Below are 12,517 nucleotides of genomic sequence, written 5' to 3'. Positions count from 1 at the left end.
GAGATCAAGTACACATGGGGATCGATGCGGCTATGTTTTCTGATGATCGGAGTCGATGAGGTCGTGACACAACCTTCCCCTACCGGTCGGTATCCGCCATCGGGGTTAACGGTGGAACGTAAATCTGAATCGGGATCGCGATGATCGATGAGATCGGTCAGATCAGAGAATTCGGCATGATCGGAGTTCAGATGTGATCTGTGATTTCCAAAAACATCGAGCGCTGCCCCTTTGAACCCCACCCACTAACCGACTAGCGGGACCGCCATGTGCGTAGCGCCTTGTATTTCTTACATGATCACTCAAACCGGTAGAATGCGATTCTATGCGTAAGTTTGTTTTGCAGGTTTGATGTGAATAGTATGGCTCATGTGTATGTGATGCATGTGTGTAAATTATACATGGCCTGCGTGTCATGTTTGTCAGCCAGCAGGAGCCAAAGTGCTGTCATTATATTGTATAACGACCTGCGTGTCGACTTGTGACTCTATGTAAAATTCATTACTAGTTGTAGTAGTTGGATTATAGAGATCAGGTTGGTAGCTTGGCATCCCGGCGTGACAAACAATATGGAGTTCCTAGATGGTCATCGGAGTCAAAGCCGACCTGGAAGAACATGCATGGATGAGCCATACTATTTCACAATATATGTTTACTTGTGATTGTTATGCTTCTTTGTTTCTATGCATGTTAGAATGGTAGAAAGATCCCTCATGAATATCAAGTAAATTGCCATTCCCGATGTTGCACCTTCACACGTCAAGTACGTCTAGTAGTGGGCTCATAAAATTGGGGTGCTGCCAGGTGTCCTTGAACTGAAGGGTTCATGTCGGACATGGACGTGCACTGCATTAGGTTAACTTGACAAGGCTATCAAAACGGTTTTGGGCCTTGTGGCAAAAGAGGTCGGGAGCCGGGGTATGAGATACCTACCCGACCGACGGGAGTCGTATAGAGATACGATTAGTAAGGAGTTGCTTACATGTTGTCTAGCGGTGATGCTAAAACTCACTAGTCACGTGTGTTAGTCGGATCCTGAATCACTGAGAGTTTGCGGAGGGATGCTGACTTCAGTGGGAGTATTTCTGCTTAAGGCTAGAATTACTCTACATAAACACATTGCTTAGTGATTGCATATTTTTCTGTTATAGATCAATGGCACCACCTGCTCAACACAACTTTGCATTGAAATCAATTCTGGAAAAGGATAAACTGAATGGAACAAACTTTAGCACATGCTATAGAAATTTGAGAATTGTTCTCAAGCATGATAAAAAGGAACATGTTCTAGAGGATCCGCTTCCAGAGGAACCTGCCGACAATGCTAGTACCACAACCAAGAACGCCTACTAGAAACTCGTTGATGAATCAAACGAGATCAGCTGCCTCATGCTGGCTTCTATGGAGCCCGTTTTGCAGTAGCATTTCAAAGACATTGGGGCTTTCGATATGATCGAGAGTTGATACGTCTCCAACATATCTATAATTTTTGATTGCTCCATGCTACGTTATCTACTGTTTTGGGCAATATTGGGCTTTATTATCCACTTTTATATTATTTTTGGGACTAACCTATTAACCGTAGGCCCAGCCCAAAATTGATGTTTTTGCCTATTTCAGTGTTTCAAAGAAAAGGAATATCAAACGGAGTCAAAACAGAACGAAATCAACTGGAGAAGTTATTTTTGGAAGGGAAGCTACCGGATGGACTTGGACCCCACGTCAGGAGCCAAGGGAGGTGCTCACGAGGGTGGGGGGCGCCCCCTAGGGCGCGCCCCCTGCCTCGTGGGGCCCCCGAAGCTCCACCGACGTACTTCCTGCACCCATATATACTCACGTACCCTAAAACTTCTAGAACAGACAACAGATCGGGAGTTCCGCCGCCAGAAGCCTCCATAGCCACCGAAAACGAATCTACACCCGTTCCGGCACCCTGCCGGATGGGTCAATCCCTCTCCGGTGGCCATCTTCATCATCCCGGTGCTCTCCATGACGAGGAGGGAGTAGTTCTCCCTTGGGGCTGAGGGTATGTACCAGTAGGTATGTGTTTGATCTCTCTCTCTCGTGTTCTTGAGGTGATACAATCTTGATGTATCGCGAGCTTTGCTATTATATTTGGATCCTATGATGTTTTCTCCCCCCTCTAATCTCTTGTAATGAATTGAGTTTCCCCTTTGAAGTAATCTTATTGGATTGAGTCTTTAAAGATTTGAGAACACTTGATGTATGTCTTGCCATGCGTATCTATGGTGACAATGGGATACCACGTGATTCACTTGATGTATGTTTTGGTGATCAACTTGTGGGTTCCGCCCATGAACCTATGCATAGGGTTGGCACATGTTTTCGTGGTGATTCTCTGGTAGAACTTTGGGGCACTCTTTGTGGTTCCATGTGTTTGTTGAATAGATGAATTTGAGATTGTGTGATGCATATCGTATAATCATTCCCACGGATACTTGAGGTGACATTGGAGTATCTAGGTGACATTAGGGTTTTGGTTGATTTGTGCCTTAAGGTGTTATTCTAGTACGAACTCTAGGGCTGTTTGTGACACTTATAGGAATAGCCCAATGGATTGATTTGAAAGAATAACTTTGAGGTGGTTTCGTACCCTACCATAATCTCTTCGTTCGTTCTCCGCTATTAGTGACTTTGGAGTGACTCTTTGTTGCATGTTGAGGGATGGTTATGTGATCCAATTATGTTATTATTGTTGAGAGGACTTGCACTAGTGAAAGTATGAACCCTAGGCCTTATTTCCTAGCATTGCAATATCGTTTATGCTCACTTTTATCATTAGTTACCTTGCTGTTTTTATATTTTCAGATTACAAATACCTTTATCTACTATCCATATACCACTTGTATCACCATCTCTTCGCCGAACTAGTGCACCTATACAATTTACCATTGTATTGGGTGTGTTGGGGACACAAGAGACACTTTGTTATTTGGTTGCAGGGTTGCTTGAGAGAGACCATCTTCATCCTACGCCTCCTACCGATTGATAAACCTTAGGTCATCCACCTGAGCGAAATTTGCTACTGTCCTACAAACCTCTGCACTTGGAGGCGCAACAACGTCTACAGGAAGAAGGTTGTGTAGTAGACATCAAGCTCTTTTCTAGCGCCGTTGCCGGGGAGGTTAGTGCTTGAAGTTATATCTTTAGATCTTGCAATCGAGTCTTTTAGTTTCTTGTTTTATCACTAGTTTAGTTTATAAAAGAAAACTATAAAAAAATGGAATTGAGTTTGTCTCATATGCTTCACCTTTTTAATATCTTTCGTGAGTATGATGGAAAAGATAATTGTGCTCAAGTGCTAGAAGAAGAAATCTATAAAATGTTTGGCACTAAATATTTGAATGATGAGCATTATTTCAATGTTGTTAGTATGAATTCCTTGAATATCCATGATGCTAATGATATGCAAATCCACAAGCTTCGGGAAGCTATGTTTGATGAATATGATATTTTTTGTCCCCCAAGTTTTGATGAGCAAATTTATTATGATGAAAGCATGCCCCCTATCTATGATGATTATTGTGATGACATGTATGCTTTAAAGAATAATGATAACCATGAAACTTGTCATCTTGATCTTAATTTTCGATCACATGATAGTTATTTCGTTGAGTTTGCTCCCACTATTCTTCATGACAAGAATTTTGCTTGTGTGGAGAGTAGTAAAATTTCTATATTTGTAGATCATGAAAAGAATGCTTTAGGTGCTGGTTATATTGTTGAATTCATTCATGATGCTACTGAAAATTATTATGAGGGAGGAATATATGCTTGTAGGAATTGCAATAATATCAAGTTTCCTCTCTATGTGCTTAAAGTTTTGAAGTTATTCTTGTTTTACCTTCCTATGCAAGTTGATTATTATTCACATAAGTTGTTTGCTCACAAAATCCCTATGCATAGGAAGTGGGTTAGACTTAAATGTGCTAGTCATATTTTTCATGATGCTCTCTTTATGTTACAATTCTTATCTTTTATGTGAGCATCATTGAAATCATCATGCCTAGCTAGGGGCGTTAAAGGATAGCGCTTGTTGGAAGGCATACCAATTTTATTTTTGTTCCTTGATTTTTGATCCTGTTTAGTAATATATAATGCATATAGCCTCTGTTTAGATGTGGTTTTTTGTTTTAATTAGTGTTTGTGCCAAGTAGAACCTTTGGGAAGACTTGGGTGAAGTCTTTATGATCATGCTGTAAAAAACAGAAACTTTAGCGCTCACGAGAATTGCTTCCATTTTTTATTGGAGAGTGATATTTAGTTTATTCTTTTTGCAGATGATTAATAGATAAATTCATCAGGTCGAGAAAATTATTTTAGAATTTTATGAGTTACATAAGTATACGTTTGATCCAGATTACTACAGACTGTTCTGTTTTTGACAGATTCTGTTTTCGATGTGTTGTTTGCTTATTTTGATGTGTCTATGGCTAGTAAAATAGTTTATAAACCAAAAAGAAGTTGGAATACAGTAGTTTTAACACCAATATAAATAAATAATGAGTTTATTACAGTACCTTGAAGTGGTGTTTTGTTTTCTTTCGCTAACAGAGCTCACGAGTTTTCTGTTAAGTTTTGTGTTGTGAAGTTTTCAAGTTTTGGGTAAGGATTCGATGGACTATGGAATAAGGAGTGGAAAGATCCTAAGCTTGGGTATTCCCAAGACACCCCAAGGTAATATTCAAGGACAAACAAGATCCTAAGCTTGGGGATGCCCCGGAAGGCATCCCCTCTTTCGTCTTCGTTCATCGGTAACTTTACTTGGACCTATATTTTTATTGACCACATGCTATGTGTTTTGCTTGGAGCGTCAATTTATTTTGTTATGATTTGCTTGCTATTATTTATAACAATGTTTTGAATATTTTATTTAAATAAAAGTGGCATTGATAGCCTTTACTATGCCTATTTTAGAAGTCCACATGTTGCTGTCTGAAAACAGAAAGTTTACCGATGTTGCAATAATTCCCTAGAAAATTCAGAATGCGATAAAATGTTGAAACCTTTTGCATATTAGGCTCTGATGAATTTACTATAGTGGTAATTTTCTTTCATAATTTTTGGATCTAGGGAAGTATGGATGTTGCAGCATTCTTTACAGACTATCCTGTTTAGGCAGATTGCTGTTATATTTGCATTGTTTGCATATGTTTGCTTCTTTAATGGTTCTATTTGAGGATAGGACTATTAAATATGCAGAGGCATTTAGTATGCAATATTGAATAATAATTTTAGTTATTTGCTACAGTAGAGTATAATAAGGTTTTTGCAATGGTTTATACTAACTTGAGAAATATGCTACAGTAGAGTATAATATCAAAGTCATGCTAGTTGAGTAGTTGTGAAATTGAGAAATACTTGTGTTGAAGTTTGCAAGTCCCGTAGCATGCACGTATGGTAAACATTATGCAACAAATTTGAAACATGAGGTGTTATTTGATTGTCCTCCTTATGAGTTGCGGTCGGGGACGAGCGATGGTCTTTTCCTACCAATCTGTCCCCCTAGGAGCATGCACGTAGTGCCGAGGTTTTTGATGACTTGTAGATTTTTGCAATAAGTATGTGAGTTCTTTATGACTAATGTTGAGTCCATGGATTATACGCACTCTCACCCTTCCATCCTTGCTAGCCTCTTCGGTACCGTGCATTTCCCTTTCTCACATTGAGAGTTGGTGCAAACTTCACCGGTGCATCCAAAACCCATGATATGATACGCTCTTTCACACATAAACCTCCTTATATCTTCCTCAAAACAGCCACCATACCTACCTATTATGGCATTTCCATAGCCTTTCCGAGATATATTGCCATGCAACTTTCCATCATTCCGTTCATCATGACACATTCATCATTGTCATATTGCTTAGCATGATCATGTAGTTGACATAGTATTTGTGGCAAAGCGACCGTTCATAATTCTTTCATACATGTCACTCTTGGTTCATTGCATATCCCGGTACACCACCGGAGGCATTCATATAGAGTCATCTTTGTTCTAGTATCGAGTGGTAATCATTGAGTTGTAAATAAATAGAAGTGTGATGATCATCGTTTTCTAGAGCATTGTCCCAAGTGAGGAATAAAAAAAAGAGGAAGGCCATAAAAAAAGAAAAGGCCCAAAAAAATGATAGAAAAAGAGAGAAGGGACAATGTTACTATCCTTTTTCCACAATTGTGCTTCAAAGTAGCACCATGATCTTCATAGTAGAGAGTCTCTCATGTTATCACTTTCATATACTAGTGGGAATTTTTCATTATAGAACTTGTCTTGTATATTCCAACAATGGGCCTCCTCAAGAGCCCTAGGTCTTCGTGAGCAAGCAAGTTGGATGCACACCCACTAGTTTCTTTTGTTGAGTTTTCATACATTTATAGCTCTAGTGCATCCGTTGCATGGCAATCCCTACTCCTTGCATTAACATCAATCGGTGGGCATCTCCATAGCTTATTGATTAGCCTCGTTGATGTGAGACTTTCTCCTTTTTGTCTTCTCCACATAACCCCCATCATTATATTCTATTCCACCCATAGTGCTATATCCATGGCTCGCGCTCATGTATTGCGTGAAGTCTTATGAGTTTGAGATTACTAAAGTATGAAACAATTGCTTGGATTTTAATCGGGGTTGTGCATGATGAGAGCATTCTTGTGTGACAAAAATGGAGCATGACTAAACTATATGATTTTGTAGGGATGAACTTTCTTTGGCCATGTTATTTTGAGAAGACAGAATTGCTTAGTTAGTATGCTTGAAGTATTATCATTTTTATGTCAATATGAACTTTTGTCTTGAATCTTTCGGATATGAACATTCATACCACAATTAAGAAGAATTACATTGAAATTATGCCAAGTAGCACTCCGCATCAAAAATTCTGTTTTTATCATTTACCTACTCGAGGATGAGCAGGAATTAAACTTGGGGATGCTTGATACGTCTCGAAAGTATCTATAATTTTTGATTGCTCCATGCTATGTTATCTACTGTTTTGGGAAATATTGGGCTTTATTATACACTTTTATATTATTTTTGGGACTAACCTATTAACCGGAGGCCCAGCCCAGAATTGCTGTTTTTGCCTATTTCAGTGTTTCGAAGAAAAGGAATATCAAACGGAGTTGAAACGGAACGAAATCAACTAGAGAATTTATTTTTGGAAGGAAAGCTACCAGATGAACTTGCACCCCAAGGCAATATTCAAGGACAACCAAGAGCCTAAGCTTGGGGATGCCCCGGAAGGCATCCCCTCTTTCGTCTTCGTTCATCGATAACTTTACTTGGAGCTATATTTTGATCACCACATGATATGTGTTTTGCTTGGAGCGTCAATTTATTTTGTTAGGATTTGCTTGCTGTTCTTTAGAACAATGTTTTGCATCTTTTATTTCAATAAAAGTGGCATTGATAGCCTTTACTATGCCTATTTTAGAAGTCCACATGTTGCTGTTTGAAAACAGAAAGTTTACTGCTTTGCAATAATTCCCTAGAAAATTCAGAATGTGATAAAATGTTGAAACCATTTTCATATTAAGCTCTGATAAATTTACTATGGTGGGAATTTTCTTTCATAATTTTTGGTGCTAGGGAAGTATGGATGTTGCAGCATTCTTTAGAGACTATCCTGTTTAGGCAGATTGCTGTTATGTTTGCATTATTTGCATATGTTGGCTTCTTTAATGATTATATTTGAGGATAGGACTATTAAATATGCAGAGGTATTTAGTATTCAATGTTGAATAATAATTTTAGTGATTTGCTACAGTAGAGTATGATAAGGTTTTTGCAATGGTTTATACTAACTTATCTCACGAGTCCTTGTGAGTTTTGTGTGGATGAAGCTTTTGAGATTTAGGGAGACCGTGATATGAGAGGAATTAAGGAGACACAAAAGCTCAAGCTTGGGGATGCCCAAGGCATCCCAAGATAATATTTCAAGAAGTCTCAAGCATCTAAGCTTGGGGAGGCCCCGGTTGGCATCCCACCTTTCTTCTTCAACAACTATCGGTTAGTTTCGGTTGATCCTAAGTTTTTGCTTCTTCACATAATGTTTGCTATTCTTCAAATATCATTTTATTTTGCTTTGCTTGCTGTTTGAATAAAATACCAAGATCTGAAATTATTAAATGTTAGAGAGTCTTCACGTAGTTTCATAATTATTCGACCACTCATTGATCTTCACTTATATCTTTCGGAGTAGTTTGTTGTTTGCTATAGTACTTCACTTATATCTTTTAGAGCATGGTGGTAGTTTTATTTTGAAGAAATATATGAACTCTCATGCTTCACTTAGATTATTTTGAGAGTCTTAATAGCATGGTAATTTTCTTAAAATCCTAATATGCTTGGTATGCAAGATTAATAATAAAACTTTCTTATGAGTGTGTTGAATACTAAGAAAAGTTTGATGCTTGATGATTGTTTTGAGATATGGAGGTAATAATATCAAAGTCATGCTAGTTGAGTAGTTGTGAAATTGAGAAATACTTGTGTTGAAGTTTGCAAGTCTCGTAGCATGCACGTATGGTAAATGTTATGCAACAAATTTGAAACATGAGGTGTTATTTGATTGTCCTCGTTATGAGTGGCGCTCGGGGACGAGCGATGGTCTTTTCCTACCAATCTATCCCCCTAGGAGCATGCGCTTAGTGCCGATGTTTTTGATGACTTGTAGATTTTTGCAATAAGTATGTGAGTTCTTTATGACTAATGTTGAGTCCATGGATTATACGCACTCTCACCCTTCCATCCTTGCTAGCCTCTTCGGTACCGTGCATTGCCCTTTCTCACATTGAGAGTTGGTGCAAACTTCGCCGGTGCATCCAAACCCCGTGATATGATACACTCTTTCACACATAAACCTCCATATATCTTCCTCAAAACAGCCGCCATACCTACATAATATGGCATTTCCATAGCCATTCCGAGATATATTGCCATGCAACTTTCCATCATTCTGTTCATCATGAAACATTCATCATTGTCATATTGCTTAGCATGATCATGTAGTTGACATAGTATTTGTGGCAAAGCGACCGTTCATAATTCTTTCATACATGTCACTCTTGGTTCATTGCATATCCCGGTACACCGCCGGAGGCATTCATATAGAGTCATCTTTGTTCTAGTATCAATCTGTAATCATTGAGTTGTAAATAAATAGAAGTGTGATGATCATCATTTTCTAGAGCATTGTCCCAAGTGAGGAATAAAAAAAAGAGAAAGGCCATAAAAAAAGAAAAGGCCCAAAAAATGAGAGAAAAAGAGAGAAGGGACAATGTTACTATCCTTTTACCACACTTGTGCTTCAAAGTAGCACCATGATCTTCATAGTAGAGAGTCTCTCATGTTATCACTTTCACATACTAGTGGGAATTTTTCATTATAGAACTTGGCTTGTATATTCCAACAATGGGCCTCCTCAAGTGCCCTAGGTCTTCGTGAGCAAGCAAGTTGGATGCACACCCACTAGTTTCTTTTGTTGAGCTTTCATACATTTATAGCTCTAGTGCATCCGTTGCATGGCAATCCCTACTCCTTGCATTAACATCAATCGGTGGGCATCTCCATAGCCCATTGATTAGCCTCGTTGATGTGAGACTTTCTCCTTTTTGTCTTCTCCACATAACCCCCCTCATTATATTCTATTCCACCCATAGTGCTATATCCATGGCTCATGCTCATGTATTGCATGAAGGTTTATGAGTTTGAGATTACTGAAGTATGAAACAATTGCTTGGCTTGTCATCTGGGTTGTGCATGATGAGAGCATTCTTGTGTGACGAAAATGGAGCATGACTAAACTATATGATTTTATAGGGATGAACTTTCTTTGGCCATGTTATTTTAAGAAGACATAATTACTTAGTTAGTATGCTTGAAGTATTATCATTTTTATGTCAATATGAACTTTTGTCTTGAATCTTTCGGATATGAACATTCATACCACAATTAAGAAGAATTACATTGAAATTATGCCAAGTAGCACTCCGCATCAAAAATTCTGTTTTTATCATTTACCTACTCGAGGATGAGCAGGAATTAAGCTTGGGGATGCTTGATACGTCTCCAACGTATCTATAATTTTTGATTGCTCCATGCTATGTTATCTACTATTTTGGGCAATATTGAGCTTTATTATCCACTTCTATATTATTTTTGGGACTAACCTATTAACCGGAGGCCCAGCCCAGAATTGCTGGTTTTGCCTATTTCAGTGTTTCGAAGAAAAGGAATATCAAACGGAGTTGAAATGGAATGAAATCAACTGGAGAAGTTATTTTTGGAAGGAAAGCTACCGGATGGACTTGGACCCCACGTCAGGAGCCAAGGGAGGTGCTCACGAGGGTGAGGGGTGCCCCCTGCCTCTTGGGGCCCCCGAAGCTCCACCGACGTACTTCCTGCACCCATATATACTCACATACCCTAAAACTTCTAGAACAGATAATAGATCGGGAGTTCCACCGCCAAAAGCCTCCGTATCCACCGAAAACCAATCTAGACCCATTCCAGCACCCTGCCGGAGGGGGAAATCCCTCTCCGGTGGCCATCTTCATCATCCCGGTGCTCTCCATGACGAGGAGGGAGTAGTTCTCCCTCGGGGCTGAGGGTATGTACAAGTAGCTATGTGTTTGATCTCTCTTTCTCTCTCTCTCTCTCTCTCTCTCTCTCTCTCGTGTTCTTGAGGTGATACGATCTTGATGTATCGCGGGCTTTACTATTATATTTGGATCCTATGATGTTTTCTCCCCCACTACTCTCTTGTAATAAATTGAGTTTCCCCTTTGAAGTAATCTTATCGGATTGAGTCTTTAAAGATTTGAGAACACTTGATGTATGTCTTGCCGTGCGTATCTGTGGTGATAATGGGATACCACATGATTCACTTGATGTATGTTTTGGTGATCAACTTGCGGGTTCCGCCGATGAACCTATGCATAGGGGTTGGCACACGTTTTCGTCTTGACTCTCCGGTAGAATCTTTGGGGCACTCTTTGAAGTACTTTGTGATGGTTTGAATAGATGAATCTGAGATTGTGTGATGCATATCGTATAATCATACCCACGGATACTTGATGTGACATTGGAGTATCTAGGTGACATTAGGGTTTTGGTTGATTTGTGTCTTAAGGTGTTATTCTAGTAAGAACTCTAGGGCTATTTGTGACACTTATAGGAATAGCCCAACGGATTGATTGGAAAGAATAACTTTGAGGTGGTTTCATACCCTACCATAATCTCTTCGTTCGTTCTCCTCTATTAGTGACTTTGGAGTGACTCTTTGTTGCATGTTGAGGGATAGTTATGTGATCCAATTATGTTATTATTGTTGAGAGGACTTGCACTAGTGAAAGTATGAACCCTAGGCCTTATTTCCTAGCATTGCAATACCGTTTGCGCTCACTTTTGTCATTAGTTACCTTGCTGTTTTTATATTTTCAGATTACAAATACCTTTATCTACTATCCATATACCACTTGTATCACCATCTCTTCGCCAAACTAGTGCACCTATACAATTTACCATTGTATTGGGTGTGTTAAGGACACAAGAGACTCTTTGTTATTTGGTTGCAGGGTTGCTTGAGAGAGACCATCTTCTTCCTACACCTCCTACGGATTGATAAACCTTAGGTCATCCACTTTAGGGAAATTTGCTACTGTCCTACAAACCTCTGCACTTGGAGGCCCAACAACGTCTACAAGAAGAAGGTTGTGTAGTAGACATCAAGAGTCTCAAGAGCATGTTTCAGGTGCAGGCTAGGACCAAAAGGTTCAACGTCTTGCGATTTTTGATGGATTGTAAGCTGAAGGAAGGTGATCCACTGAGCCCGCATGTGGTCAAGATGATCGGATATGTGCAAGCTTTGGATTGGTTGGGATTCTCTCTCTTGGATGAGCTGGCTACTGATGCAGTTCTGGGTTCTCCTCCGCCCAACTATGGGATGTTCATCTCGAACTATCATATGCATGGTATGGATAAGAAGCTCACTGAATTGCATGGGATGCTCAAAGTGGCAGAGCAGGATATTAAGAAAGGCACACATCAACTGTTGATGGTGAAGAAATCGGCTAAATTCAAGAAGAGTTGGTCCAAGAAAAAGGCTAAGGCAAAGGGCACGAAGACGGTAACCTCTGCCACTGGGCCGAAGTCTGGACCGGACTCAAAGACGATTTGCTATCATTGCAAGGAAACTGGTCACTCGAAGAGGAACTCACTACAAAAAAAATACACTTCCGTGATGATACGTGTTTGTCACAGTAGGTCGCTTTTTTGTGATGCATGTACATCCATGACAAATTTATGACAGAATCAAGATAGTCATACCTGTGCTGTCTTAGAAGTGTTCCATGACATTACCAAAATTATCATCATGGAAGTGTCCACTTCCATGACGATAAATCACGTGTCACAGAAGTGCTTTCGTCAAGGGTGACCGACATGTGGCATCCACCGTAATGGAACGCCGGTAAGCTATCGGGTCGGGTTTGGGAT

This window comes from Triticum aestivum, chromosome 5A, assembly GCF_018294505.1.
Source record: "Triticum aestivum cultivar Chinese Spring chromosome 5A, IWGSC CS RefSeq v2.1, whole genome shotgun sequence".
NCBI classification, from domain to species: Eukaryota; Viridiplantae; Streptophyta; class Magnoliopsida; order Poales; family Poaceae; genus Triticum; species Triticum aestivum.
This window is presented reverse-complemented; position numbering follows the sequence as displayed.